The following is a 10160-nucleotide window of genomic DNA, read 5'->3' on the forward strand; positions in this document are numbered from 1 at the left end:
AAAAATCTACAAGTCATCAAAAATCTCGGTACTATGCGCATGCTCCTAGGGGGATAGATTGGTAGGAAAAGACCTTCGCTCGTTCCCGACCGCCACTCATAAGGAAGACAATCAAATAACACCTCATGTTTCAAATTTGTTGCATAACGTTTACCATACGTGCATGCTACGGGACCTGCAAACTTTAACACAAGTACTTCTCAATTTCACAACTACTCAACTAGCACAACTTTGATATTATTACCTCCATATCTCAAAACAATCATCAAGAATCAAACTTCTCTTAGTATTCAGAACACTCTTAAGAAAATTTTACTAATCTTGAACACCTAGCATATTAGGATTTTAAGCAAATTACCATGCTATTAAGACTCTCAAATAATCTACGTGAAGCATGAGAGATCAATAGTTTCTATAAAACAAATCCACCACCATGCTCTAAAAGATATAAGTGAAGTACTAGAGCAAAACTATATAACTCAAAAGATATAAGGGAAGCACATAGAGTATTCTAACAAATACCAGATCATGTATGGCTCTCTCAAAAGGTGTGTACAGCAAGGATTATTGTGGTAAACTAACAAGCAAAGACTCAAATCATACAAGACGCTCCAAGTAAAACACATATCATGTGGCGAATAAAAATATAGCTCCAAGTAAAGTTACTGATAGAAGTAGACGAAACAGGGGATGCCTTCTGGGGCATCCCCAAGCTTTGGCTTTTAGGTGTCCTTAGATTATCTTGGGGGTGCCATGGGAATCCCCAAGCTTAGGCTCTTGCCACTCCTTGTTCCATAATCCATCAAATCTTTACCCAAAACTTGAAAACTTCACAACACAAAACTTAAAGTAGAAAATCTCGTGAGCTCCGTTGGCGAAAGAAAATAAAAGACCACTTCAAGGTACTGTAAAGAACTCATTATTTATTTATATTGGTGTTATACCTACTGTATTCCAACTTCTCTATGGTTTATAAACTATTTTACTAGCCATAGATTCATCAAAATAAGCAAACAACACACGAAAAACAGAATCTGTCAAAAACAGAACAGTCTGTAGTAATCTGTAGCTAGCGCAAGATCTGGAACCCCAAAAATTCTCAAATAAATTGCTGGACGTGAGTAATTAACTAAATATCCTAATATGCTGTATTAATCATCTTCAAAAATAATTAACTAAATATCACTTTCCAAATAAAAATGACATCAGTTCTCGGGAGCGCTAAAGTTTCTCTTTTTACAGCAAGTTCAACAAGACTTTCCCCAAGTCTTCCCAACGGTTCTACTTGGCACAAATACTAATTAAACACAAAGCACAACCAAAACAGAGTCTAGATAAATTATTTATTACTAAACAAGATCAAAAAGCAAGGAATAAAATTAAAATTGGGTTGCCTCCCAACAAGCGCTATCGTTTAATGCCCCTAGCTAGGCATAACAATCAAGAATAGATCTAGGTATTGCCATCTTTGGTAGGCAATCCATAAGTGGCTCTCATAATAGATTCATAAGGTAATTTTATTTCATTTCTAGGAAAGTGTTCCATGCCTTTCCTTAATGGAAATTGGAATCTAATATTTCCTTCCTTCATATCAATAATTGCATCAATCATTCTAAGGAAAGGTCTACCAAGAATAATAGGACATGAAGGATTGCAATCTATGTCAAGAACAATAAAATCTACGGGCACATAATTCCTATTTGCAACAATAAGAACATCATTATTTCTTCACATAGGTTTCTTAATAGTGGTCCGCAAGGTGCAAGTTTAGAGAACAATCATCAAAATCACGGAAACCTAACAAATCACACAAAGTCTTTGGAATCGTTACTAGCACCCAAATCACATAAAGCATAGCATTCATGATCTTTAATTTTAATTTAATAGTTGGTTCCCTCTCATCATAAAGTTTTCTAGGGATAGAAACTTCCAATTCAAGTTTTTCTTCGTAAGATTGCATCAAGGCATCAACGATATATTTAGTAAACGCTTTATTTTGACTTTAAGCATGAGGAGAATTTAGCACGGATTTCAACAAGGAAATACAATCAATCAAAGAGCAATTTTCATAGTTAAATTCCTTGAAATACATAATAGTGGGTTTAGTAACATCTAGGGTTTTAATTTCTTCAATCCCACTTTTATCAAATTTAGCATCAACAAATCAATAAATTCCGAATTCTTGGAACGCCTTCTAGGTAAAGGTGGATCATATTCAGTCCCATCATTATCAAGATTCATATTTCAAAACAAAGATTTAATAGGGGACACATCAATAACTTTTTGATCTTCATCTTTATTTTCATAGCAACTAGAAGAACACGCTCTTATAAAGGCATCTTTCTTAGCACGCATCCTAGCGGTTCTTTCTTTGCACTCATCAATGGAAATTCTCATGGATTTGAGACACTCATTGATATCATGCTTAGGTGGAATAGATCTAAGTTTCAAAGAATCAACATCAAGAGAAATTCTATCAACGTTCCTAGCCAAATCATCAATCTTAAGCAATTTTTCTTCAATCATAACATTAAAATTCTTTTGCAAAGTAATAAATTCTTTAATATTATATTCAAAATCAGAGGGCATCTTATTATAATTTCCATAAGAATTGCTGTAGGAATTACCATAATTATTAGAGAGATTACAAGGATAAGGCCTAGGATTAAAATTTCCTCTATACGCGTTGTTACCAAAATTGTTCCTACCAACAAAATTCACATCCATAGATTCATTATTATTCTCAATCAAAGTAGACAAGGGCATATCATTAGGATCAGAAGAAACACTCTTATTAGAAAATAATTTCATAAGTTCATCCATCTTTCCACTTAAAACATTAGTTTCTTCTATCGCATGCACCTTTTTATTAGTAGATCTTTCAGTATGCCATTGAGAATAATTAACCATAATATTATCTAGGAGTTTAGTAGCTTCTCCTAAAGTGATTTCCATAAAATTGCCTCCCTCGGCCGAATCTAAAAGATTTCTAGAAGCAAAATTCAATCCGTCATAAAAATTCTGAACAATCATCCACAAATTTAAACCATGAGTAGCGCAATTACGTATCATTAATTTCATTCTCTCCCAAGCTTGTGCAACATGTTCATGATCAAGTTGCTTAAAATTCATAATATCGTTTCTAAGAGAGATGATCTTAGCGGGAGGAAAATACTTAGAGATAAAAGCATCTTTGCACTTATTCCATGAATCAATACTATTTTTAGGCAAAGACGAAAACCAAGCTTTAGCACGATCTCTAAGCGAAAAAGGAAATAGCTTCAATTTAACAATATCATTATCCACATCTTTCTTCTTTTGCATGTCACACAAATCAACGAAGCTATTTAGATGGGTAGCGGCATCTTCACAAGGAAGGCCGGAAAACGGATCTTTCATGACAAGATTCAGCAAAGCAGCATTAATTTCACAAGATTCAGCATTGATAAGAGGAGCAATCGGAGTGCTAATAAAATCATTGTTGTTGGTATTGATGAAGTCACACAATTTAGTATTATCTTGAGCCATCATGACAAGCAAGCAAACTAACACACAAGCAAACAAAAAGCAAGCGGGCAAATAGAGAAAGAGAGGGAGGATAGAGAGAGGGCGAATAAAACGGCAAGGGTGAAGGGGGGAGGAAAACGAGAGGCAAATGGAAAATAATGAAATGCAGGAGATAAGAGTATGTGATGGGTACTTGGTATGTTGACTTTTGCATAGACCTCCCCGGCAACGGTGCCAAAAATCCTTCTTGCTACCTCTTGAGCACTGCGTTAGTTTTCCTCGAAGAGGAAGGGATGATGCAGCAAAGTAGCGTAAGTATTTCCCTCAGTTTTTGAGAACCAAGGTACCTATCCAGTAGGAGGCTACGCGCGAGTCCCTCGTACCTGCACAAAACAAATAAATCCTCGCAACCAACGCAAATAGGGGTTGTCAATCCCTATAAGGCCACTTACAAGAGTGAGATCTGATAGATATGATAAGATAATATTTTGGGTATTTTTATTATAAAGATGCAAAGTAAAATAAAGGCAAAGTAAATAGCAAAGGAAATAACTAAGTAGTAGGAGATTAATATGATAAACATAGACCCAGGGGCCATAGGTTTCACTAGTGGCTTCTCTCGAGAGCATAAGTATTCTACAGTGGGTGAACAAATTACTGTTGAGCAATTGACAGAATTGAGCATAGTTATGAGAATATCTAGGTATGATCATGTATATAGGCATCACATCTGAGATAAGTAGACCGACTCCTGCCTGCATCTACTACTATTACTCCACTCATCGACCGCTATCCAGCATGCATCTAGACTATTAAGTTAAAAACAGAGTAATGCCTTAAGCAAGATGACATGATGTAGAGGGATAGACTCATGCAATATGAAGAAAACCCCATCTTGTTATCCTCGATGGCAACAATACAATACGTGCCTTGCTGCCCCTACTATCGCTGGGAAAGGACACCGCAAGATTGAACCCAAAGCTAAACACTTCTCCCATTGCGAGAAAGATCAATCTAGTAGGCCAAACCAAACTGATAATTCAAAGAGACTTGCAAAGATAACCAATCATACATAAAAGAATTCAGAGAAGATTCAAATATTATTCATAGATAGACTTGATCATAAACCCACAATTCATCGCTCTCAACAAACACACCGCAAAAAGAAGATTACATCGAATAGATCTCCACAAGAGAGGGGGAGAACATTGTATTGAGGTCCAAAAAGAGAGAAGAAGCCATCTAGCTACTAACTATGGACCTGTAGGTCTGAGGTGAACTACTCACACTTCATTGGAGGGGCTATGGTGTTGATGTAGAAGCCCTCCGTGATCGATGCCCCCTCCGACGGAGCTCCGGAACAGGCCCCAAGATGGGATCTCGTGGATACAGAAAGTTGCGGCGGTGGAATTATGGTTTTGCCTCCGTATCTCATCGTTTGGGGGTACGTAGGTATATATAGGAGGAAGGAGTACGTCGGTGGAGCAACAGGGGGCCCACGAGGGTGGAGGGCGTGCCTAGGGGGGTAGGCGCGCCCCCTACCTCGTGGCCTCCAGTTCTATTTGTTGACGTAGGGTCCAAGTCTCCCGGGTCTTGTTCGTTGAGAAATCATGTTCCCAAAGGTTTCATTCCGTTTGGACTCCGTTTGAGATTCCTTTTCTTCGAAACCCTAAAACAGGCAAAAAACGGCAAATTCTAGACTAGGCCTCAAGTTAATAGGTTAGTCCCAAAAATAATATAAGAGTGGATAATAAAGCCCAATAATGTCCAAAACAGTAGATAATATAGCATGGAGCAATCAAAAATTATAGATACGTTGGAGACGTATCAGAAGTGATGAGAATATATTTATGGATTTTTTTTCATAAATATTCAAAATACTTTTGAGAGGATCCGGAAGCGTTTCGGGGTCACTGAAGGGTTTCGGAGAGTATCGGGTAATACCGGTGTCGGGGAGGCTGATCCACGAACACCTATGGGGCCGGCGGACCGAGCCCCTTTCGGTTCGGCGGGGGGCGGAGATCACACAAAGAGCATATCAAGGCGAAGCACACGAGCGGTTTACCCAGCTTCGGAGCTCTCCGGAGAGATAACGCTCCTACTGCTGCTTGTTTGATTATCTTGTGTTCTTGCTCCAGAGAGAGAGTGTAGTGTTTTTCTGGGTTCCGGACCAGTCGAACCAGCCAAACCTCCTCTATGTTGCGCATGGGCCTCCTTTTATACGCTAAAGGGGTCACCGACAGGTGGCAACGCAGAGAAGGGTACAAATGTAAAAAGTGAGGTGGTTGGTACAGTTACTTGTACAGTGCACCCTACCTAACCCTGACGGCAGGGGACAAGGGCATTAAATGCCCGTCTGAGTCGCCCAAACAGTGCAGAAAAGGACCGTTAGGGGCGCCACCGTTCGCCACGATGGCGATCTTGTCAGCTTCGCATGCCACTGCGCACCGCTGGCTGCACAGCCTCCCATCACGCGCGCCTGGAGAGGCCCCCAGAGCGACACGTTGGTGGATGTGCTGGAGCGTGGGCACAGAGTGGCCGCCTGCCGCGGCAAGCGCCTTGTCGCTGCTGTTATCTTGTCGGGTCCGGAAGCTTGTCGCTCACCGGGCCTCGAGGTACCTTGGTTGGTCTTCCCGGCAAGCTCCTCTTGCCGGGGCCTTGTTGCCTTGCCGGAGCGCGTGGCGCGTCGCGGTAAGTTCCTTGGAGTGCCTTGGTTGGCCTTCCCGGCAAGCTCCTCTTGCCGGGGCCTTGTCTCCTGAGCTTAAATACTTTGTTCTTGAATGGCTCCAAGGGAACCACGGAGGATCTTGGCGTTCGCCCGGCAAGCCTTGCCGCGGGGTGCTGCAACTGCCCGTGCACAAGTTCGGGGTACTAGGGTACCCCTATCCTAGTACACTAACAGGAGCCCCCGGGCCTGGGCCAGACACGGTGCCGAGCGCTGTTGGGCCAGGCCCAAGACAGGGCACGGGCACACGCGGACTGGGCCACGCCGAATCTCGCTCCGTATCCACCGCGCTCTCCCCTAACGGCACGCGTTGAATGCGGCGTCGTGGGAGAGATCGTGGGTGGTTCTTTATTCGGAAGGGCGAAACGTCTGCCCCGTCCCTCTTTATAAGCAGAGGAAACAGGGGCAGTTCGTTCCCTCTCGCTGGTTGCTACTACTCCATCTTCACGAACCTCCGCCGCCCCCCCCCCTTCTTCTCGAAGCCGAGAGAGCAGCGCTCCGCCCCCCATTGCCACCAGCATCACCAACGCCGTCGACCTCCCCCACCACCTCCTCCATGGCTCCGAAAGCCGACAAGGGAAAGGGCGTGAAGTCGGCCGAGGTGCAGCAGCTCGCGGCGCTGCGGAAGGAGCGGGCGATCTTCTCCCCCCAGCTCGGCGCGAAGGAGCTGAGGGAGTACTTCTACCTCCTTTGGGCGACGGAGACGCGGGCGCATCCGCGCACGAGGGTACTCCCGGCCGCTGCTTCGGAACTGGCTCCAAACGGGTACCCATTCTTCGCGCTGTTCTTCTATTGCGGGCTCTGCCCGCCCTTCTCGGAGTTCTTCTGCGATATCATGAACACCTACGGCTTCCGCCTCCTTGATTTCACCCCCAACGCCGTTCTGACCATGGCAGTTTTCGCATATTTGTGCGAAAACTTTGTCGGAGTCCACCCCAATGTTGCCCTTTTCCGCCACTTCTTCATACCTCGGGTAGAGAGAGGAGAGCCGCTTGCCGGAGGGATCACCTGGATCTCGAGAGTCGGCAAGAAGGAGGCGTACTTGGAGGGTGAGCTCCGCAGCAAGTGGGAGGAGTGGAGAGCGGAGTGGTGCTGGATCGTCGAGGAGAATCCGCAGCCCTTCACCGCCGTGCGCCAAGCTCCAATAGTGCGCGGCAATGACTGGAGCAACGTGGCCCCGGAAGACGAGAGGCTGAAGATCGCCATCACTAGGATCCTTCGCCTCAGGCTTGCCGGGCTCACTGTAGGCACTGTAGGCGCAGATTTCCTCCGCCGCCGCATCGCCCCCCTGCAGGAGAGGGGGAGGCCCGCCTGGGAATTCAAGAACTCGGCGGACATCATGAGGCTGCGGCCGGGCCTCAACTACAACTTCACTGTCATGGAGCTGGATGCAATGCTCCTGGAGTTGTTCAAACGCGATCCCCAGCACCCATTCATGCTGGCGAGGGGCGTCGTTCCATTGTGCAATAATTCTTCGCTTAACCGGATTCGTGCCATGATGTCGTTGTGCGATTCACACGGAATCGTTCCAACTTGGCAAGAGCCTGCGGATGACGTCGTGCAAGCGTTCTTCAACAACTTGGAAGAAGTGCCGGTCCGCGCTGACGAGCAGAAGAGCCTCACCCGTGACACCACCGACGAGGAGCTGCAGCGCATCGCTACTAGGGCAGAAGAGGTTGCGGCCGCAGCTGTCGCGGGCGCGTTCGGGTTCACTGTGGAGGAGGCGGAGGCGGCAGAGGCGGCAAACCTCGCCGAGCGCGCGGAGTTCATTGGCGAGGAAGAGCCTGCCGGCTCTGAAGCTGAGCCGAGCGAGGCCGGCGAGGAAGAGCCCGAGCCTTCAGGAAGCTTGCCGCAGGCGGAGCCCCCGGCCCCGCCAAGAAGGCGTCTTCGCAGGGCCGCGGACGTAGCAGGGCGGCAGCCGGGTCAACAGCCGCCGAGCCGTGTGACACGCTCTACCGCGGCAAGCAATGTTGCCGCAGGAGCGTCTCACGCAGCAGCGGCAACTGGAGCGGGATCTTCTCGGGCCACCGCCACCGCCCCCGCCAAGCGGGCAAGGGATCCTACTCCTCCGCCTCTTCGCACCGGAGGGGAGCCGGACTTCGATCTTTCCGCGCTCAGCTCCGACGAGGAGGAACAAGAGTAAGTTTCTTTGGTGCTCTTGTAGTTCTTCAATCTTGCTGTTTTTATCTTGTATCTGACTTGCTTCAATCTGAACTCCTTTCTTTTCAGGACGCTGGCCCAGAGAGCGGCGAAGAGGGCCAAGGCCGCGGTGATTGTCATTGAAGATGACCCCACCGTGTCAGCAGGGGGTGGGTCTGAGACCACCTTGACGGACCCGGCAACCACTCCTCAAAGCAGCCCCCAGCGCAGCCCCCAGCGTAAGTTCATAGTTAGCTTTTTGCTGTCAGGCGCGCATGAGTGCTTTTTCCTTTGTTGATATCTTGCTTGTTGATTTGTGTAGGAGCAGAGCAGCCATATCAGGAGCGCCCGGAAGCTGGTCCCGAAGTGCCATCTGCTTTGACTACGCCGCCAAGGGAGGAGTCCCCGGCAAGGGAGCGCTCTCCGGCAAGGGGCAGTTCTCCAGCAAGGGACAACACCGTCGATCCTGCGGCGGCCGAGACCGCAACTGCAGATCTTGGCACAGGTAATTCACTTGTCCAAAAACTTTCCCTTGGGTTCTTCTTCTTCTAATTTTCTTCTCTTGGATTTTTGATTGATTTTTCTCCCTTCTTCGTTCTTCAAACCCATCTGCTGCTGAGCCAATGGAGACAGAGGGTGTCGTGGTTCTAAGCCTGACAGTAGAGTGGGGGGTAGGTATGGAGAGGCAAGGTCCTAGCTATGGAGAGGTTGTAAACACAAGGGATGTACGAGTTCAGGCCCTTCTCGGAAGAAGTAATAGCCCTACGTCTCGGAGCCCGGAGGCGGTCGAGTGGATTATGAGTATATGAGTTACAAGGTGCCGAACCCTTCTGCCTGTGGAGGGGGGTGGCTTATATAGAGTGCGCCAGGACCCCAGCTAGCCCACGTAGGAGAGGGTTTAAGGTGAGTTAAGTCTGGGGCGTTACTGGTAACGCCCCACATAAAGTGTCTTTACTATCATAAAGCCTACTTAATTATAGGCCGTTGCAGTGCGGAGTGCCTCTTGACCTCCTGGTGGTCGAGTGAGTCTTCGTGGTCGAGTCCTTCAAGTCAGTCGAGTGAGTCCCTCGTCGGTCGACTGGAAGGCGACCTCTTCTAAGGGTGTCCTTGGGTAAGGTACTTAGATCAGGTTCGTGACCCTACCCTAGGTACATGACCCCATCATTAGCCCCCGAATGGATCGAGGCTTCGAGTGAGGAAGGAGTTGATGTCGTTTCCGATTAACCTTTGCGCTCTGGTCGTGCATTGTTCTGGACCAAAGAATCTCTTCGTCGATGGCGAGCAACTTGTCTTCAGTCGACTCGATTCATTCTCTTCTTTCGTCGAGTGATCTTTTGGGCTTCGACGATCCCCGAGCGACGGATCGCGGGAAACCCCGCGTCTGACAGACTGATCCGCCGTTCGCGGATTCCGCGGGATGCGAAATTTGGGGACGCGCGCGAAGTGGAGCGGACCGCGGCGCTCGGATGGGACGGGACATAGACGCCTCGATCTCCGTGCCGCTTTCTTCGCCATGTATCCCGTCTGCATAACTGCTCCCGGATATGATTAGATCGACTGGGCCCACCTGTCATCCACTCGGAAGGGACCTTATAAATGCGCCCGGCGAGGATTTCTGTGCTGCGCCTCAGCATTCTCTCTCTCTCTCTCTCTGCTCCCTTCGTCCCCGCCCAGCGCGCTCGCTCTCGCCCCCGCACAACTTCCCTTCGCGCATCTCGCCGGCAACCATGGCCAAGGAGAAGACGGCGGCGCTGGAACGTGCGAAGAAGGCGTCGGCGTCGGAGAAGGC

This window comes from Triticum aestivum, chromosome 6A (genome assembly GCF_018294505.1).
Source record: "Triticum aestivum cultivar Chinese Spring chromosome 6A, IWGSC CS RefSeq v2.1, whole genome shotgun sequence".
NCBI lineage: Eukaryota > Viridiplantae > Streptophyta > Magnoliopsida > Poales > Poaceae > Triticum > Triticum aestivum.